This window comes from Ursus arctos, unplaced genomic scaffold (genome assembly GCF_023065955.2).
Source record: "Ursus arctos isolate Adak ecotype North America unplaced genomic scaffold, UrsArc2.0 scaffold_2, whole genome shotgun sequence".
In the NCBI taxonomy this organism is placed as follows: Eukaryota; Metazoa; Chordata; class Mammalia; order Carnivora; family Ursidae; genus Ursus; species Ursus arctos.
Window position 1 is genome coordinate 22376295 of NW_026622874.1, and position 21724 is coordinate 22398018.

At 43.7% G+C, this 21724-nt stretch overlaps 1 protein-coding gene across 2 annotated transcripts in view; it reads right to left on the reverse strand.

Moving 5' to 3' along the window:
- Nucleotides 1–15732, reverse strand: part of CUNH1orf21 (chromosome unknown C1orf21 homolog) — a 220869-nt gene extending 205137 nt beyond the window's left edge. For both annotated transcript variants that reach the window (XM_026509214.4, XM_026509213.4), the window contains exon 1: nt 15347–15732. The gene's annotated coding sequence lies outside the window, so the exon portion shown is untranslated. The remainder of the gene's footprint in view (nt 1–15346) is intronic.
- Nucleotides 15733–21724: the final 5992 nt, after the last annotated feature.

Here is a 21724-nt window from a genome sequence, read left to right on the forward strand (position 1 = left end):
CCTTTCTGGGTATAACTTTCTGGGATGGGCCACCATTGAGCAAAAGGACAGATTATCACCTGAAGTTCTTAAAAAGATACTCTGGAAGAGAAGTTGGGAACATGGGATTTCAGGTCAGACACTTCATGAAAACCCCATCAGGTATTTCCCACTGACTTTCTGACATCATGTAATTTCCTGTGTGGTTTAACCTCTCTGAGAATTGGTTTAGTCATCAGTAACACAAACTCCACATGCACTTCTCACAGGACCACCACCCAGGGGAAACAAGGTAATGTACATACTGCATCTGGCATTTGGGACAAGTGTTTCCTATTTATGATGTTGTCCCTTCAAAAATTATCTCTCTCTGAATAAAGTTTAGAATTGCCCATGATGATATTTTGCATAGTTTAAAAAAATCATTTAAGTGTCAAAGAACCCATGAGTCTGTGCGTTGTTGCGCCTGGTGATGTAACAGTCACTCGTGTGTGTTCACCACACAGGAACATATTTCTTGCTTCCTGACCCAGACGCTAAAAAAAGTATCTTAAAAAAAAAAAAGTCATTGTCCCTAAATAAGAAATGAAAACAGCCAAGTGTTTCATATCTAACAGAAGTCTTTCTCAAGCATAAATTTAATTACTTGAGTTCTGAGTAATCTAGCTTATTCCTGGGTCTGGACTTTAGTGGTTGTTTTCCTTCTCCTTTGTTATGAAATAATCATGTAACATATGTACAATTCAATGTATAAAAGCAAATGAACGTCTCTATGTACCTACCTGTAGAACATTACAAGCACCTTTGAAGTCCCAAGCGTAGCCATTCCTATCCTTCACCCCCAGAAGTAATCACTGTTCTCCTGCATTTTATGTTAATAGTTCCCTTGCTTTTCTTCATAATCTTCCCCTATATGAGTCAATCCTTAAACAATGTGTTGCTTTACTTTAGCATTTTTTAGAATTTTACAAAAATGGAATCACACTGTATTATTCTTCTATCTTGCTTTTCCACCCAACATCATGCTTATGAGATCCATCCCTGTTGATATGCACAGCTGTAGGTCATTCTCACTACTGTTTATTATAAATGTATCACAATTTCTTTTCTCAATATACTGTTAATAGGCCTATAGACCTATTTCAGTATTTCACTGTAAGCATTCCTACAGATGTGTAAGAGTTTCTGAGGCTGTGCTTCCCAATCTTCTTCACAACTCCACTTATATAAAATTTAAAAAATGGCATCAGATGACAAGCTATAACGTTACGAGACAAAACTGCTCCCACTCCAGGCCTGCAATTTGCTCTGCTACCCCGAACACTCAGAGGATCAGGGAACCATTTTACAAGGAATTCCAAACTTCGTTCCAAAATCCTTACACCAGTTTCCACTGTCACCAGAACCATATGCATGTTCCCTCTGCTCTATATCCTTGCCCGTGTTTGATGCTGACAGACATTTACCAACCTGGTAGGTATGAAATGGTAGCTCCTCATGGTTTCAATGGTAAAACATATTATACCACCTCTATAATTAAAACAGTCGAGGACAGAAAATGCAGAAAGACAGCCAATTAAATACTTACGGAAACTGAATACACGATAGGGGCACATCTCAAATCAGCAGGGAAGAGATGAGACTTTTATTTTTTTTAATGTTTTTTAATTATATTATGTTAGTCACCATACAGTACATCCCTGGTTTCTGATGTAAAGTTCGATGATTCATTAGTTGTGTATAACACCCAGTGCACCATGCAATACGTGCCCTCCTTAATACCCATCACCGGCCTATCCCATTCCCCCACCCCCCTCCCCTCTGAAGCCCTCAGTTTGTTTCTCAGAGTCCATAACCTCTCATGCTTCATTCCCCCTTCTGATTACCCCCCCTTTCTTTATCCCTTTCTTCCCCTACCGATCTTCCTAGTTCTTATGTTCCATAGATGAGAGAAATCACATAATTGTCTTTCTCTGCTTGACTTATTTCACATAGCATTATCTCCTCCAGTGCCGTCCATGTTGCAGCAAATGTTGAGAACTCGTTCTTTCTGATAGCTGAGTAATATTCCATTGTATATATGGACCACAACTTCTTAATCCAGTCATCTGTTGAAGGGCATCTCGGTTCCTTCCACGATTTAGCTATTGTGGACAATGCTGTTATGAACACTGGGGTGCATATGGCCCTTTTCTTCACTACGTCTGTATCTTTGGGGTAAATACCCAGTAGTGCAATGGCTGGGTCATAGGGTAGCTCAATTTTTAACTTTTTAAGGGACCTCCACACTGTTTTCCAGAGTGGCTGTACCAACTTGCATTCCCACCAACAATGTAGGAGGGATCCCCTTTCTCCACATCCTCTCCAGCAATTGTTGTTTCTTGCCTTGTCAATTTTTGCCATTTTAACTGGCGTAAGGTGGTATCTTAGTGTGGTTTTGATTTGAATTTCCCTGATGGCTAATGATGTTGAACATTTTTTCATGTGTCTGTTAGCCATTTGTATGTCATCATTGGAAAAGTATCTGTTCATATCTTCTGCCCATTTTATGATTTGTTTATTTGTTTCTCGCATATTGAGTTTGAGAAGTTCTTTGTAGATCTTGGATACCAGTCTTTTATCTGTAGTACCATTTGCAAATATATTCTCCCATTCCGTGGGCTGCCTCTTAGTTGTTTTTTGTTTTGTTTTGTTTTGTTTTTTTGACTGTTTCCTTGGCTGTACAGAAGCTTTTTATCTTGATGAAGTCCCACAAGTTCATTTTATCTTTTGTTTCTCTTGCCTTTGGAGATGTGTCATGAAAAAGTTTGCTTTGGCTGATGTCGTAGAGGTTGCAGCCTATGTCCTCCTCTAGGATTTTGATGGATTCCTGTCTCACATCAAGGTCTTTCATCCATTTGGAGTTTATCTTTGTGTATGGTGTGAGAGAGTGATCAAGTTTCATTCTTTTGCATGTAGCTGTCCAATTTTCCCAGCACCATTTATTGAAGAGACTGTCTTTTTTCCACCAGATGTTTTTTCCTGCTTTATCAAAGATTAGTTGCCCAAAGAGCCGAGGGTCCATTTCTGGGTTCTCTATTCTGTTCCATTGGTCTATGTGTCTGTTTTTGTGCCAGTACAATGCTGTCTTTGTGATCACAGCTTTGTAGTATAGCTCGAAATCCGGCACTGTGATGCCCCAAGCTTTGTTTTTCCTTTTCAACAGTTCCTTGGCGATTCGGGGCCTTTTCTGGTTCCATACAAATTTAAGGACTATTTGTTCCAGTTCTTTGAAAAATGCCCTTGGTATTTTGATCGGGATAGCATTGAAAGTGTAGTTTGCTCTGGGTAGCATGGACATTTTAACTATGTTAATTCTTCCGATCCATGAGCATGGAATATTTTTCCATCTTTTTGTGTCTTCTTCAATGTCTTTCAAGAGTGATTTATAGTTTCTAGAATATAGACTCTTTACGTCTCTGGTTAAGTTAATTCCAAGGTAACGGATGGTTTTTGGTGCTATTGTAAATGGGATGGATTCCCTAATTTCTCTTTCTTCACTCTCATTATTCGTGTATAGAAATGCAACTGATTTCTGAGCATTGATTTTGTATTCCGCCACATTACTGAATTGCTCTATAACTCCTAATAGTTTGGGAGTGGATTCTTTTGGCTTTTCCATATTGAGTATCATGTCATCTGCGAAGAGAGACATTTTGACTTCTTCTTTGCCGATTTGGATACCTTTTATCCCTTTTTGTTGTCTGATTGCCGTTGCGAGATGAGACTTTTAAGTGGTTTGTGACATCTAGATAGCCATGTGGAAAAAGAGAAAATTGGATCCATTTCCCCATATGACAAAATAAATTCCAAATGGGTCACAGACTTAAATGTTAGTGATAAAACCACACAAGCACTGAAGGAAAATATGGGTGACTCTCCATAACTGTCCAAAAGGGTAGTCATTATCCACATGTGGCTACTAAGCACGTGAAAGGCAGCTAAGTGTGCCTGAGGAACTAAATCGGCAGTTTTAATTTATTTTAATTAACTTACATTCAAATTTTAAAATACTTAACTCAGTTATTGGAAAGCTTTCATATACACTCAGAACAACCTGGTTATGTGAATTTACTTTTTCAACATCAAGTTTTATGAAGTATAAATACAGATCAAGTATTTATTATGAAAAGTTAGTGACCTAATTGAAATTAAAACACACATCTGTTCTTGAAAATTTAGCATGGAAAAAGAATGTAAAATATCTCATTAATAAAAATACTGATTAGTTATTGAAATGATAATATTTTGATAGAGTAAATAAAATTTATTATTACATTCATTTCACCTGTTTCATTTTACTCTTTTTAATGTGGCTACTAGAAATTTACATATGTGGTTTCTACTGGATGGTGCTACTGTACAATCTAGAAGGAAATTTTTTTTCTGCATCATGATTCAAAACCAAGAGGCAATAAGAGAAAGACTGATAAAACTGACTACATCAAAGAAAAAAGTTTACATTAAAAAAAACATAATTTGGGGCACCTGGTTGGCTCAGTCACAAGAGCATATGACTCTTAATCTCAGGGTCATGAGTTCAAGTGCCATGTTGGGTGTAGATTACTTAAATAAAAACTTTAAAAAATAAGAAAAATTTAAATTAAAAAAAAAACAATCAGAAAAGACAAATGATAAACTGTGGGGAAAACTGCCAGCACTGCCCATTCACCTGTCCATTCAGTTAAGGAAAAATACTGTTTTAGTCCAGGCTTTATGTCTGATTTGCAAATAAACCTCCACCAACAAAAACAATCATTCCCACTACAATGTAAGAGCAAAAGCCTGGGAACAACCAAATACACAAATGAATAAAGTGTGGTCTATTTACACACGGGAGTCTCTGCAGTTGTAAAATACAATGAAAAACTTTATATATGGCTCCAGAGTGATCCCTGAAATGTAGTATTAAATGTAAAAAACAAGGTACAGGACTATAATATGCTACCTTTTTCTCTAAGAAGAAGGAAATGAAGATGTTTGCATACATTAAATAGAAACAGGGCATATGTCACATAGGTCACACATACACACATATACACAAACACATACCTATACACATACATATGTGTATTTTCCTAACTCTGTCCATTGAACAACGACCAGCCCAGAGACAATGAGAACTCCTAACACCTGGACTATGGTCTCTAAATACCATTTACCACTAAAAATGATCTGCAGTAGAAAAACTACTAGGTAAGTCTGAAATATCTTGTTATACCAGAGAGTAAAAATATCATCAAAGACCACAACAGTCATGTCAAAAAGATTCAGAAGCCAATTTAAAGAGTCTTCCACATGCCAAAGATAATTAGAGCTTTGAAAGAAATAACTGCAAGGGATTGAAACACATATAACCTGTGTTAAAATCCGTGAGTTCGGAATACTAAAAAAAAAAGAAAAGAAAGAAAGAAAAAGAAAAAAAAAAAACCCAACCTCTTTAGTCTTCTTTGGAAGATGCTAGAAAATCAACACATTATTCTGAATATTATTTAAGATGAGGGAATAAAACCAGGCATTACTTTTTCATATAAGCGATACTCTGAGGTAACCAAATAACTGATGTGGTTCATTTCTTCTTGATAGAAAAACTCCAACTAACAAATGAAGAATGGATGGCAGAATATCATCATTTTACAACCCTTCCTAAAACACTGTATCTGAGGAATGACCATCACTGGTTTTTGAAGGGCCTGGGGAAACTTTATAATGGAGAGATCAAGCTGACAACCCCTAAACCCACTGATCAGTCTTAACCTCATGAAAGAAGAAACAAGAAGGCACACGTGCCTCCTAAAATGTTGTCATAGAAGGACATATACTTTGTATGATGGACTCTCGCCAAACTATCTGACGAAGCTTCCAGTCTAGAGCAAACTACCAGCTTACAGGAAACACGACAAACAAAAATTTGAAGAACACCGAGAAAGAAGATGCAATCAGTAAACTACAGAATGCAAGAGAATCCTACAGAAAAATCCGTTTCTTCAACAAATAAGCTGCCAGGAAAGAAGCAGAAGAGGGAAAAATAGAAAAAGGAAGTCTATAAATAAGGACAGATTCAGCTTTCAGGTGTGAAAACTGTTTGAATCCTGAATGTAACAAATTAATCATTAAAAATAATTATGGACCAATAAGGAAAATTTGCTTTCTGATTGGATATCTGATATTAAAGAATTATTGTTAACGTTTTTTAGGCATGATAATGATATTGTGGTTATACTGAAAGAAAAAAAGTCCTATCATTTAGAAACATAACCTAGTATGCACAGACAAGATGACACAGTATGGGTGATTTGCTTCAGAAAGAACCAGTAGGTGAGCGGAAGGGAATGGGTATGTGTGGCAGGAAGGGGAGAGGGGTATGGAGCAAAGAGAATTGGCCAGGAGTTGGTAATTAAAGGCCTGACTTTATCGTCACAGAGCTTGGGTTCCAGTCTTGGCATCACCACTTGACCGCTACAAAACCTTGGTCAAGGTCCTAAAGACCCCGAGCCTCAGTTCTTCCTTACCCATAAAGAGGTAATGGTAGGAAAGTCCTCATAAGGCTATTGCAAGCATTAAAGAAGATAATACATGAAATGTACTTATAGCACAGTACCCAGGCACAGAGTAAGCTACTCAACACATGTTAGCTTTTGTTATTATTATCGATTATCACCATTGTTATTAAAGATCATGACGCTAGAGTCAAAAGGTGGTAGAACTGAGATAGAATGTGTTGAATTCAAAGCCCTCCTTCATTCCAGTACCTTATGTTGCCTCCCCCACCTCTACCCTGAGTCTCTCAGTGGAGACTGTAAACAAGTAAAAATACTCTACAGTAAGAGTCTCTTTTTCACAAGACAAAGCTTTGATGACATTGCTACTCATGGCTTCTAGAATCAGACAATGAGCCATCCTTTGTTACAGTGTCATAGCTTTGTGCGTCTTTACTGTTAATGGTTCCTCGTTTGGTGGCATGTATGCACTCAAGTATTTCCATCCCCTGAAATCAATATTCACATTCATAAATTCACAAGGATTAAACACCGTGCTATTTCACCATCCTCCCAAAATACGGCCTCAAATTTTTACTACATCAGATGCTGTTGTAAATTATATAAAGCAAACCTCAGAATCCCACATATAAGACTAACAGTGAGAGAACATCAGACGTTGCATGCAGCACAAGCTAACATAATATTACGGTGCTAAGTACCCTGTATCTTGAGATCTCTGTAAGGTAAATACTTCCACTTCTGTTTAATGACAGAATTACAAATTCTGAGAAACCCTCAATATTATTTTACTTCTTCGTTGGACCATGCTGACCACATGCTGATTCATGACCCACCCTCCCTGCTCCCTGACACCAGGCACGCCTGGTTCTCCTGCCTCTGTAAGGGCCTGTACTATTCATTCTCTTTCACGGTCCTTTTCCAGTCACAGCCCTAAATATCGGTGTCGCCGGGAACTCACTGTTCAGTTTTCTTGTACTTACTCTCCCTCGGCACTCTCACGCCAAACCACATAGCTTCAACCACCAAATTTACAAAAATTCTCTTTCATTCATTCATGCATTCATTCATTCATTCATTCACTCACCAAATATACGCTAGGCCCCAATTGTGTGATAGCTGTCATGGGGATACAAGGGAATTAAAAACAGATATAGTCTTACCTTCGTGGACCTTACAGCTGGGGGGCAGAGGTGGGTAATCAGTATCTGAAGAACCACAAAAATCAATCTGCAACTATAATAGCAGTAAGTACGTGCAGACAAGATGTACGTGCAGCCGGAAGACAGAAGGAGGGATCTAACCTCACCTGGAGGTTGGGAATAATTCCCTCAGAAATGCTCACTGAGATCAAACCCGTAAGTCTGTCCAAATATCTCCTGAAATCTAGACCAGAATTTCAGTATATCTCCACCTAAAAGAATATAAGCACCTAAGAACTCAACATACTCCAAACTGAGTTAGTGATCTTTCCTCCCAATGCATTCCTCATCTGAGCGAAAGATAGAACAATCCATCCAAAAATTTTGCAATTATCCTTTATCCCTTTCTTTGCTCTCCAGTCTCCATTTGTCACCACGTCCCACCCATCTTGCTTCCTAAATACCTTTCCTGTCTGTCCATCTTCTCCATTTTCAGGCATTAATTCAGTTCCCGTCAACTCTCACCCGGTTAGGACCAGAGTTCCCTTGCTCTGACTCCAGTCTCTGTTCCCCTCCGGTCTCTTACCCACACTTGGAAGGAACTATCTATCATGCAAATGACGTCTCTCCCCTGTTTACAATCTTTCAATGCCTCTCACTGCTTGTATTTTGGGCAGTAAGTCCAAACTGTTTACCATGAAGCCTTGTGTGGTTCCGCGGCCTCATCCCCCACTGTGTTCCGTCACGTGTGTGAACTCCAACCATCAGGACCCACATCCACCTGTCTGCACACCATGTGCGTCTTCCGCCTGAAAGGCCCTACTTCATCTTCCCTTTGTCCATGAACTCCTTTATCCCCAAATGCCAGTCCGTGAACTAGTCTATGAATCCACAGTACCGTGAGAAAAATAAACTTAGAACGCCTATGTTAGCTGCCCCCCAATATTTTTAGAAATGTAAACAATACCCCAGAGGACTCTTGTGTAGCTTTTGAGTGTCATCCCAAACACTTCCTCCTCTGTGAAGCCTTCTAGGACTTCCTTATTTTGGGGAATCACATAATTTTTTGCCCAAACTGGGAGACTTTTGAGGGCCAAGGGGGTGTATTAAGACCTATGTTGAACACCAGGCATAGGTCAGGGCTGTCCCAGGGAAACCAGGCTGCATAGTCAGCCTGCCTCTAAAAAGAACCGGCTACTTTCTTCCCTCAACTCCCAAAGCGGCCTCTACTCACCACATACCATGTGTTTGCATGTCAATTCGCTTGCTTGTCTGAGAAGTCCACAAAGGCAGGGAGGGCCAGGCCTTTTTATCTGTATCTCCAGCATCTCTCCGGTGCCAGGCATGGAGATGACACAAAGTGTCATCAACAAAAGTAAATGTTTGTTTAATAAATCATCTGAGTAAGAAAGATTAGATGCCTTAATCTTGGCCAACAAAGGAATTTAAAAATTCCCATTATCTTTTCTCATCCCACACTCTCCCTCCTCATTTGGTTAAAGAGAGTTTTCAATGGGGGCAAGGTCTTCACAGAGAAAAACTCTAAGCCTCAGACCACTGACCAGCTGTCAACCAACCAACAGCCACTTACTCAGCATAATACATCCCCAGGGGGCATCTTATCATCTTATCATTTGGTGGCGTGGCAAAAAGTACATAACTGAAAATCAAAACTAATACAGAAAGAAACAAACATCAAGTAAGTGTTCCAGGCATTCATGGATGGCAAGGCAGGAGCCACTCTTAGGGTCAGAAAAGGGTCGGACACGGGATGTGAACTGAGACCTGAGATCCCAAGGCAGGGTAGGGGTGGGTGCTAGGGAGGCCACCAAGGATAAGCACAAGGTTTGTTTTGGTGGCTGTGTCTAGACTGCCATGGATTCCTGGCACAGAAACCCGAACATCTGAATTCTCAGCACATATTAAAGGACTCAAAGAGGCTCTTGGATTCTCATCTCCTTCATCAAAATAGTAATCGTACCTTTCTGAGACATATAATGAGATATATGTTGCTTCTTCCTGTATAACCTTTTAACTGCAAGAACTGTTACAAAATTATTTTAGGGAAATTGCTTCTGGCAGAACTTTCCAATAGAACTGCTGAAGTCACCCCTTGGCATGTATTAGGTATCTGTGTCTTTGAAAAGTTCTCTGCAAACCTGGCAGCCCGCAGCATCTCCTTACTCTACACCTGGCCTTTCAATCTTCTCGTGATAGAAATCGTACTGTCAATAGAGGGGTTCTGCTGTATTGTCAACAACCATATACAGACCTCCTCGTCAACCAGGGGTTCAGGGAGAGGCTTGCAGGAGTGGCTCTGATACATACTAGTATCTGTGATGACTGGTATAAAAAAGATCCCCACACTCCAGTAAAGACTAAACTTCTCATTACCTTTTCCCTACCCAACTCAGGTGGAGAAAACCCTGTCACCAAGTGAGATGGAATATGTCCTGACACATGGTTTACCAATGAACTAGACCTACTGTGGTATCCACTGCACTCAAATAAAACTTAGACCCATCAAAGAGAGGGAACTCTTCCTTAAAAACCATTTTCTCTGCTCTGCTTTAAAGCACCTTCTTCCAAAAGCCCGTGAGCACTCAGGATATTGCATAACTAGTGTTGGATCTGCTTGTGAAGTACGATTTTATAAAAAGACCAACCCAAGTATGTATGTAATGAGTCAATAGGATATGTTTTTCTAGGAGTTGCCCCCATTAATACTTTTTCTTCCACTGACTCTCTACTGATGGGGAGGACCTAGGCTACACTTACAGGGAAAACCAACAATATTAGGTCCTATTTGCTAACAAGCTAATGACATTAGCTAAACAATTCTTACTTGGCATAAATGTGTCCTGTGGGCTTAGAAAATTTTCATGGAGAGCAGTAAAACCATAACAAATGAGAAAAAAAAATGGGTTCAACTTACGGTAATATTTATTTAACCAAAAGAGAAAAAAAATAAGGTAATGAAGATGACATTAAATAAGCCCTTCTAGTTCTTTCATTAGTAGATTTTGGTATACAGCAAAGCCTTTCAACGGTGCCATTATGAAAATCTCTGCAATGCTTTTCAAGATTTATTGTCCAAATCTTTAAAAATAACAATAATCATTGAGATGTTCCTTTACTATCCAACACAGGATGTAACAGCTAAATGAAGAAGCAAAGTACTTCAGCTATTATTACGATGTGGCTTAAGAACCTTGAAAAATCCAAAATAGAGTGAAGTCAAAAGTGAAAACAAAGGCAAAAAGATCCCTAAACTCACGGGCTCTCTAATGCCATTGTTCTCCAAGGCACGAAGCACGTGGACTTGAACTCATGAATGCTATAAATGCAGCTGCAAGTGGCAGAGCCTGTGAGACAGGCACGGGCAGGAAGGTGCTGGAAGATCTAAGGGCTGATGGAGAGAAGTGGGTGGGAGTAAAAAGGGAGGTGTGGCGCGAGGTAGGACGAGGCAGAAGGGCCCTGAGGGCAGAAAGAAGAAGCTCCCCGGAAGCCAGAAGGCTATACTTGAACAGGGAGGTGGGCGGAGTCAAGGAGAAAGTGGGCCTGGAGATAAGGTTAAAATACTGGACAGGATGATTCAAACATAAAATACCCAAGTCCTGCAGGCAAAAGGAAGGGGGAAGGATAAGAAGCCGGAGGCTCTACGGATGGAAATCTATGGGACAGAAAGCCACGTTAAAGCCCCAGAAAGGACTAGAAGGTGAAAGAGACACTGGGCAAAGGAGTAAGGTAAAAGGCCACCGGGAGCCCAGTGAGCTCCCTGCATGAGTCAGGTCTCCACTTTCCTCGTGTGAAGTTATTTTAGAGGGAGGAGCGGTGACTATTGATTACTGCCTCCCTTGGAAAAACCTGGTAAACCAAGAGTTGGGGCCCCCTGTGCCTCTTCAGACGCTCTCTCCCACTCCTAGATCCAGGCACATTCTGGGATTCCAGCATGGGACACCCGGAGTGCTAGGGCTGCAGCACAAAGTTCAGTAAGACAAGGTACACGAGAGTTCTCTGGAAACCATAAAGACCCCTATCGATAGGAGGCATTGTTATTCACCGAACCCCTTGGACTAAAAAGACAAAGACCATAGTCACAAGTCACAGTCATGAGTGAAGAAATACTTGTCAATAATCCCATCAAGATCCCCCCAAGTAGAAATTCCAGTATTTGAGGGGACATTACGCTTGGTATGTTTACTTGCCTGTCAAATACTCTTCAACAATTAAAAATCCTATCCGAGGCAGAATCCGGAGCTCTTAATAAGCTATCATACTGATTTATTGAAATGGAAGTCTGTAGCTAATGTATTTCCAAGGAGTTTTTTGACACATGACAGACCTTAACTGATTACGTTAATTCAATTCAATTCAATCACTCACTGAGGAACTTACAAGTACAAGGTAGAGTGCCAGCTACTGTGGGGCTTGCAAGATGACCAAACCGCCTGCCTTCTGGTCGCCTGGCCAATTCATCTTCTCGGTTTCCATTGCAGATATGGGGGGGGGGGGGGTGCTACCTCTCCATTCACAAGTGGAGACAGGAGGCAGTCTTTACATTCTGTGCCTGGCCTACAACCCAGGAAATTCATTTTCCAGGAACACATTTCATTAAAAAAAAAAAAAAAAAAAGTCAAGGAACTTCTTAATACCTGCTGACGGAGGACACTGTCGGGTGCTCACTTCTCTGTGCATCCTAGCCCAGCTTACATCCAACCACTCTTGTCATGATTGCATAACCACAGCATGTCAAGTTGTTTCTTGTTGCAACTGTAACTTGTAAAATTAAACTTCAGAACTGAGATAGTCAAGCTAAATAATTGCCTACTTTAAAAATATGTATATATATAATTTGCATGCCACTTTAGATAAGCCCTTGAATTATGAGCTCTTAAAGTCACAACTGTCACCAATTTCTAAAATACAGTTTCAGTGTTGTAATTCCCCCTGCAGACAGGCCCTACCCTTGTCTTCTCAGTGTTCTAGGCAGTATGTTATACTAGTCTACTGAAATCTGCTTTTCGTGTTTTAACAAGAACTTAATTAATCACATTTACTTCTCTCTTGCTATGGGACTTCTGAAATTCCAAAGAAGGACCATGAAATGGCCCAAAATGCACTTGTGTGTGTCTCAGCACCAAGTTGTACTGGTAAGTTCAAGTGAAGCTGGGGATATTTATCACACTTAAGACCCCCCCCCCCCCGACACACACACCACGTCGTGATTAAGTCCCCGCCCTCTCCTGCCTCTCCTGACCTCTTGGGAGGTGCCATGCCACTCCCTCTCTCAGCCTGGGGTGTTTCACTCTCAGAGACAAAATATCCAATAGAAAGGGGGCTGGCCATGAAGAGCCTGGAGCAAGCCACTAGAAATGCAACAGTCAAGGCTTGCCTGGTGGAAAATCCGGCACAGTGCTGAGGCACCATCTGCCTGGAAATGAGACTCATAATCGGGCAAACCACCTTCCTCCTTGGTAGGATTTTTAATCAGTCACAGCAAGTAGTACCAATTAACGAACAAGCTCTTGATTTGCACCCTGTGATTCTTCAAGAAGCTCAAACCACTTCAAGCAGTGGCCTATTAATTCCCAGAAATCCATGTGAGATGATAAAACGAGATAGGGCGAATGGGGTGACGGATAAATTACTAGCCAAGAAAACAAAATGATCAGTTCTCTCAAAAGAGTGAAAATGAGTCAGTGCTGCAGAGGGAAGCTAGAACCTCAGGGTTCTTCCAGGATGAACTTTCAACATTGGATAAAAGACCTCCACACCAACCAAGGCCCTTTTTCTTGGGACATATGCTCCCAGGGAGGTAAGCTTGACCACAGAAGCACCCACTCCTCCTCAGGTATCAGCTCACCAAGAGCTAAGTTTGCTTGTCTTTGCTGCTTAGCCCAGTGCCCTCCAGAACTGTTCTCTGAACCCCGTTTGCCCAGCAGGAAATGTGAGGAGAGGTGACATTTCAATGTCACATTTTGTGATCAGGGAAGAAGTGCTGGTCCCAGCATTGGTTTAACGCAGATAAATACACTCAGATGTCTTATCACCCCAACTTCCCGCTTCACAAGGGGCAAAACAAAAATAGCTCATCAAGTCTAAATTAATTTTCATGTCTGTTCCACTGTATTTCCAGAGAGCCAACACAGAACATGTTCTATTGGCCCTACAATCCAGCTCTAGAAGTATGAAAAAGGGGAGAAAACCCCCCAAATTGAGCATCTTGGACTGAAAAACCCTTCAAAAACATCACCTTCCTCACCACTCCCCCCCAGGAGAGCTAAATAGCCCAGACCCACAGTACCCATGATTTTCTTCTACCCTGGTACATTCCAACTCTACCAAACTAAAAGGTTATTATTAGGTGAAAGGTGAGTCCACCCCCTTGAGTAGGGAGGTTTTCATAACATCTCTCTGTGTAATGAACATGCCACTTCCCCAAACAGTCCATACTGTTCCCTTAAAAAAAAAAAAAAGTGTTTCATGGAATCTATGGTGTGTCAGCCCCCCTCCCAACGTCTGAGTCAGAGTACGTGTGCCTCTTCATCCAAGGTTCTGGATGATCAAGGTGTATCACTTTCAGAGTTGCTCCAATAGCTGAACTTATGGCTGTCTTCCAGCCACACACAACATAAAGCACTATCTATTTTAAAACAAATTTCCTAACCCACATGCGATGGAAGATACCTCATACAGAGGAAGGTTTCCTACTGAAACAAATCACTTCTATCCCCAACTGCGTTTGTCATCACTCAGGATTAATGCGTGTTTCTGTGTATGTATTTTTATCTTTGACCATGTAACTCCTGGAGCAAAGAAAGCCACCTCAAATTTGACCAACGTGCCGAGCCAATTCAGAGCTTTAGAAGAGGAATGAATGGGAGATGAGAGCCCTTAAGCCCAGGGACTTCTCTCACACAAACAGTAAGGGGGGGGGGAACATTCCTCCGTAGAGGGAGGAGGCAGGATGGATGATCGGGGAAGGACATCAGCAGCAGAGCAAAGGCAGCCGTAGCGGCCGCACTTCGCGAACTGCCTGCAGAGGGGAGTGCAATCTTTTCCGTGTACGATACCCAAGCACCCTCTGCTGCTCCCTCGCACGGGCACGAATAATAAACACACCGAGGTGAGCAAACCGATGCACCGAGACAAGCCACCCCCAAAAGGTCAAAACTTCAGAAATCCCGGGGATCCCAGCACCCACCCAAACACATCAATCAGTCGGAGCGGGAGAAAGGACTCAAAGACTTAACACAGGATTCTGAATTTTGTTTTTTCTTTCCAGATCTGGCTTGCAAACTACGGTGGCTACATGCACAGCTCGAGAGGAGCAGGCAGGCGGAGGGCGGCGGGGGGGGGGGGGGGAGGCGGGTGGGAAGGGAGGGGTGTCTCACACCAGCCACCCAGGCCTCAATGTGACGAAAGTCGTCAGCAGCCCCAACCGCATCCCAGCCCCTCCGCCCCGGCGAGCAGACGCCCCCACCCCAGCTTCCGTCCCCGCACTAGCGGCAGCAGCCCCGGGCCGGGCCGCGCGCCGGCAGCGCCACCACCACGGCTCCCATCCCTTCCGCGCGGCAGACTCCCCGCAGGCCTCCCTCCCAGCCCACCCGCGCTCGCCGGGGAGCCGAGCCGAGGGCCGCGCCGCCCGCTCCCCCCGCCCGAGGCCGGCGGGGCCACGCTTACCTTGGGCGCTCGCGGGGGGGCTGAAGGTGGCAAGCCTCCCGCCCCCCGCCCCTTTCCTCCTCGCCTTTTCTCTTCCTCCCTCCTCTCCTCTTCCTTCGCCTCCCCACAGTGAGTCCGGGTGTCCCCCTCCTCCCCGCCGCTCGGAGTAGACGCCGAGAACCCCGGAGCCCGGCCCGCGTGCGTGCGTGCGGGAGGCGACGGTGCGCGGCCAGCTCTCCAGTAACTGAGCGCGGCGCGCGGCTTCCAACTAAAGTGTGAAAGAAGCGGCGGCCGCGGGGCCGCGGCGCGGAACGTCCCCCCGGGAGTGGGCAGGGAGCGAGCGGGAGCGGGCTGGGAGCGAGCGAGGGAGGGGACCGCCGGGGAGGGGCGGAGGGAGGGAGGGGCCCTCTTCGCCCAGTCACTCACTCGAGGGGCGGGGGTAGCCAGCCACGCCCCCGCCGCCGGCCCCTCCCGGCTCCCGGCTCGGCGCGCGGCCCGCTCCCCTCCCCCGGGGAGTGGCCTGCGGAGGCCGCCCGGCCGCAGAGCCCCGGGAAGACCTCCCCCGGCGAGCGGGCTAGCGGGGCTGCAGGGAGCGAAGGAGGGCGCCCACGGGCACATATGTGCGCGCGCGTGTGTGTGTGTTTGTGTGTGCGCGCGCGTGCGGACGCGTGCCTTTAGCCCGCGGGCAGGCGGGAGGGGAGAGCCCGGCGGGAAAGCTGCGTGCGGGCCCCGTCACCGGGGAAGAGGCGCGGGTGTAGCGGGGCAGCACCGAGGCCGGAGGGCCCAGCTCTGGAAAGACCCGGCCAGCCCCTGGGCCCTGCCGAGGGGTGCGCCTGCTGGGAGCGGACCGAGGGAAGGTTGGGCACCCTCGGCGCGCCGCGCGGCCCCTCCCTCCCTGGCTGGAAAGCCGCAACGCTGCGGCTCCCGCGCGGCCACGGAACCTCCTCCACCCTGCTCTGGAGCCGCGACGCCTTCCAGATGAATGAAGCCCAGGCGACCCCGCGGAAGCGGCCCTGCGGGGGGTGGGGGGGGGGAGAGCGCGGTGCGCCTCCGGCCCCGGCTCGAGACTTCGCGCCCTGCTCCTCCTACCCGCCCTGCCCAGCCCCTAGGGACTAACAGGGCGGAGGCCGCGTGGGCTGGGCGCGTCTGGGACGGTTGAGGGTCCAGAAAGATCGCCGTGCAGTTTTCAGTGGGCACTCACAAGAGGTCACCCAATTTCCCACCCTTTGGGAGAAGGTATTTTTTTTCCCTCCTCTTGGTCATTTTGGATGTTCCGTGCGAGCACGGAATTGATCTTTCCACATTGATAGCGGTTGGACGTCTTTTGTGCGGCGTCCCCGCGCTTCGCTGCTGCATCATTGCCCCAGACACGTGAGGAATGCCAGGCCTCCAGAGTGAGCGACACCCAAGAAAACAATAGGGGCAAAAGATAACCCCCAGGTCTCGTGGATTACACACAAACCGAACCATGTGTCACTTTCCACCAAGATGAAGTTGGAAAATGGAAAAGGACACGTCAGAGCCGTGACAGTGATGAGACACTTAACTGAAAAGCAAATTCATAATTTAGTGTAATGAAATGAGTTAATAACCACCCATCATGTCTGGGAAGTCAGGCTTTTTGAAAAAATGGTTTTCCAGTGTTTTTTCTTTCTCAATTTAAAAGGCTGGTATCATGTTGTTTTTGAAAATCAACTTGTGTTCTGTTTTTTAAATTACCCATATTCTAGTTCGTTTTTCTCCTAGGAACCAGAACTCTCTGTAGTCTAAAGAGGAATGGCTAAGAAGGGAGAAGAGGCAAATTAGGATTCCAATCAGGCACTGCCAGCCACCGTCTCCATCACCCTAGGCAACCCGTTTCATTTCTGTTAGCCTCCCTTTCCTCAGCTGTAAAATGGGATTGCTGATAATGCCTCCTACCTCATAGGCTTGTTGTGAAAGAGGAAAATAAAATGAGGTGCCAATGTGTGTAAAACACTTTGCATAATGACACATGGTAGGAACTCACTAAATATGAGCTGTTATTTCAGATATATAGTTTAACCCCAAATTTGGTAGACTTTTTTTTTTAATCTTTGCATTCCTTCTTAAAGTTGGGGGAGGGATCCATCTGCTGGGTTTATGCAAATGTAGTCAACCCTTCTTTGGGGTTTTTAGGCCATGCCTAAAGCCTCCTATGCTAAAATGAAAGAAATATATGATGACTAAGATGTGTGTGTGTTTATCTGTGTAAAAGGATCCTTAAGAGTAACAAGCTTTTGTCTCTCCCCCTCCTCCCCACTTCCCTCATCCACACAGACCACCCTGAATAGACTGACTCTGTAAATGTTGACCTGTGTTGAATTCTATCCCTTCAGGCCTCAGAATAGTGACTGATACTGTTGACTCAAGTTGAGGGCAAGGCAATGTCGGTCTCCTTTGACTTGGTCTCCCCAGAACTAATGGAAGATCACAGAGCAAGCACTTCATACATGTGTAAATTAAAGGGCATCTGTACTATGAATTTAAAAGCAAGTTTTAAAGTATTCAAAGGGATACATGTTCATTGTAGGAAATTTAGAAATCTTGGAAATTTGGCCAAGTATGAAGAAAAGAAAAATCACCATAATCCTATCATCCAGAGAGAAGCACTCAATAAGTGATTCGAGTATATTCATTTTCCCTTCATTTATTTCATCATTATTTCATCAGCAAATATTTATTAAGTACCTAGACAACTTCCTAGGGCAGAGAACAGGTTGTATATTGTTAAGTAAGTGTTTGTTTCTCAATAGACACTACTCCTTAGAAGTACCAGTTTATATGGTAGTGAGGTTCTCAGGATAGTCAACAAATAGTCCATGAAGAGAATCTGTAATTAAACGATAGTGTTGACCAGAAACAATCCAGGTTCTATAGGGCTGGAAGCAAGTTTGGGGAGCCAAATCTTCTAGATAAGGAAGACAAAAGTACAAAAACCCCTTGGAAGGTTTCATGTGAAATAAGGGATCATAAAATTTATGCCCCTTTTAGCTTTTTAGTAAACCCTCTTTGGCGCTGTAATTTTTGTAGCACTTAACTGCTTTGATAAACATTGTTTTAATGAGAAAACTCATTCTTCATTTCACCTGGGATCCCAGGGACACCTCTCCTCTCTCTCTCCTCCCTAGCACATCTGGAAGACACAAGAGTGGAGACTCCCACCACAGAAACACACACACACACACACACACACACACACACGGGCACGTGCATGTGCACACGCACACACAGTCTTGCACATGGTCATACGAGAGATAGTGGGACCATGGGGACTTGGGCAAGGACAGCAGAACAGAAGATCACAGGAGGAAGGGAGGGGGTAGACAGGAGGGTCTCTGAGGGGCTGGAGAGGCAGGACTGCAGCACAAACCATGCAATTCTGTTTGGTCAGCACAAGCTAAAGCTACTAGACGTGTTATCACAGAATAATCTCTCTAGCTATTCATAATTATTAAGATAACTCTAAACATAAAAATAATGAAAAACATGATTATCTCCTCTGGTTACAAGTAATAAAACCATCACCTCTTTGCCCTTCCACCCCGGCAGAATCTCTGAATTCCATACCTTCAAATGCTTCATAGTTTTCAAAGAAAAATGATACCCTTTATGCTCAGAAAATTTGCATTTTTAAACTTCAAAGTCTCTACTCTTATAATTAATTTTCTTTTATTCCTAAAACTTTAACGTATAAATACTTGGCACTATGGGACCATTCATAACAAACATGTTTGAATGTTTTGTTTCTTATTTTTTCTTTTATGTAGATTGAATGTTTGTATCCCCCCGAATTCCTATGTTGAAGCCCTAACCGCAGTGTCGATGCTATTAGGAGGTAGAACTGTGGGAGATGAGGTCATGAGGGTGGGGTCCTCATGATGAGATTAGCGCCCTTATAAGTAGAGAATACAGAACTCTACCCTACCCCCCCCCATGACACACCCATCTGGAAAGTGAAGCCAGGAAAAGGGCCATCACCAAGAATTTGACCATGCTGGCACTCTGATCTCAGACTTCAGCCTCCAGGACTGTGAGACATAAACATTTGTAGTTTAAGTCACCCGGTCTGTGGTATTTTGTCATAGCAGCCTGAGCTAAGACATATAGGTTCCCTTCCCTATTGACTATAAAAAGGAAACCAAGGAAAATGCAGGCTGATTGAAAAAAAAAGTAGTAAACGCTATATAAGCCACCTCCTAGGATATCGCATATTGATCGACATGAATTCATTCGATGTGATTTGTTTTTAAAAGGTACTAATCAGGCTAATTTTTTCTGAACGATCAAGTTAAAAGTAGCTTTGGCAGGATTATTCAAAAACAAGTTATCCTAAAATAAGTACGACTCTGCAATGTGCTTTCTTTGTATTTGTTCCGTGGGTAACAGCTGACACTGATTGTCAGCTGTGTTAGGCATCATGTAATTCATAACGTATGTGAACTCACTTCATCTTTCTCAGCAATGCGATCAGAGAGATATTGCTGCTCTCACCGTTCCCATGCAGATGTGGAAATGTAAGCACAGGGGGGTAAAGTAACAAGAGCCAGGCCAAGTGGTAAAGCCAAGATTGGTTCTCACTAGTCAGATGCCAGAGCCCACACTCTGTTGGAAATATATTTTCTCTTCCATCTCCTCCATTTTTTTGCTTCAATTTTACTCATCCTTCAAGGTGAGGCTCCAAGTCTAAGTCGTAAAGGGAGGTCTATCTGAGCAACCCCAGCCTCAGAGTCTCTGAACTTTTGTGTAGCCGTAGTCTTCCTCCTTTGTTGACATTTTACAACCTTATGCTGTTGGGGACCTTCCACATCTTTTATGTTAGCTCCACCATCAAGACCAGTAGCTCGTGGTTTGAGACTGGATAGTTTGTGTGTGTGTGTGTGTGTGTGTGTGTGTGTGTGTGTGTGTGTGTTTAAGTCTTCCTTTGGGGAGCGACCACAACGCCCAGGCAGGTAAAGCACCCAACAAACAGTTGTGGACTGAGGGTTGTTTCTGTACAGCTATGCTTATACTGGTTCATTCCAGTGACACCACACAGCCCCTTCTGAATGGTTGGGGCTACATCAGAGCAGGTAGTTTAAAGTCAGTGCTAACAACTTGCTAATGGTTCTAATTGGTCTCTCAATGATGTGTGAATTACTCTGAGTAACTTGCTTTTCTAGATCTGAAAGTTATGACTCTGACTTACATCTATTTATTCCTTCCTTGGGTTTCTCCCTAGGGTCTGTATTTTCTTTTATCTCACTTTCCAAATTTGGGTAGATAGAAGATGAAAACGTGTACAGTCACTTGAAGCAGGGAGTGTTAAGAACCCATAACCAAGAGATGAGATTCAGCCCCAGGCAAAAGAGAAGAATGAAAGAGGGCAGGGATCTCAGATGCCCAGGAGGTGTTGGCTAAGCCCTCAGGCTCTCTGCTACCTCTCCTCATTTCACAGCCTTGCCCAGATATTGGAAGTTAGCTTTCCAGCATGGAGCCCCTTTTTCCAGGTCACACAACAGCTCTGCCACTGTGGGTGTAACAGATGAATCCCTAGACACTCGAGTCATCGGTTCGTACTGGTATCAGCTTAGAATATTGTCCTGCTTCCAACCTGCAGTGTGTTAATGGTAATTGTTATTTCACCGTTGGTCTTGTCTCTCCAATGGATTATAAACTCTGGGAAGAGGAGGTCTTGCTCTCTGTTTCTCCATCATGCACACAAAACCTTCCATAATCTGGGTTCTGCCTACCCTTGAAGATTAAGTCCTAGGCGCAGTCGCTAACTGGAAGGATGGCCCAGCTACTTGGCTGATTTGCTGGTTCCCATCCATCTTCCACTGTTTTCTACCCGTGTACCCTTGGCACTGTCGCTCCTTCTGAGTAGAGTACTCAAACCTCTACATATTCCAAGAGTTCGCCTGTCTGCCAATCCAACTCTTTCTCTGCCGTTCACTAGCTCTGTGACCACGGGCCAGCCATCTTGACCTCTCCGAGCCTCAGGTTCTTCGTTCTGCAACAAAGGGACCATACTATGTATACAGAGAATTAAAAATAAAGGCCTGGCATTGGAAATATTTAAAGAGCAGATATAGATGCTTTGTAAATGGTTATTATAATCTCTTGTTCTTTATGGTCTGACTTAAATGTCTTTTGTTCTGAGAAGCTTTCCAAAATCCCCCTTGTCAGAATTGAACTCTTCCTCCCCACCTCCTATTGAAGTTTTGGGCTTTTTTAGAGCCTTTGAGATTTGGTTTATTACTTATAGTAGCTAACCAGTTCTGACTAATACATGGCAGACACGTATTTTGCAAATTGTACAATTTGGTTGTTTATGGTACAATCACATGACCGTGTAACCATCAACGCTGTTCCATTCTGGAACATTTTTATCACCTCAAA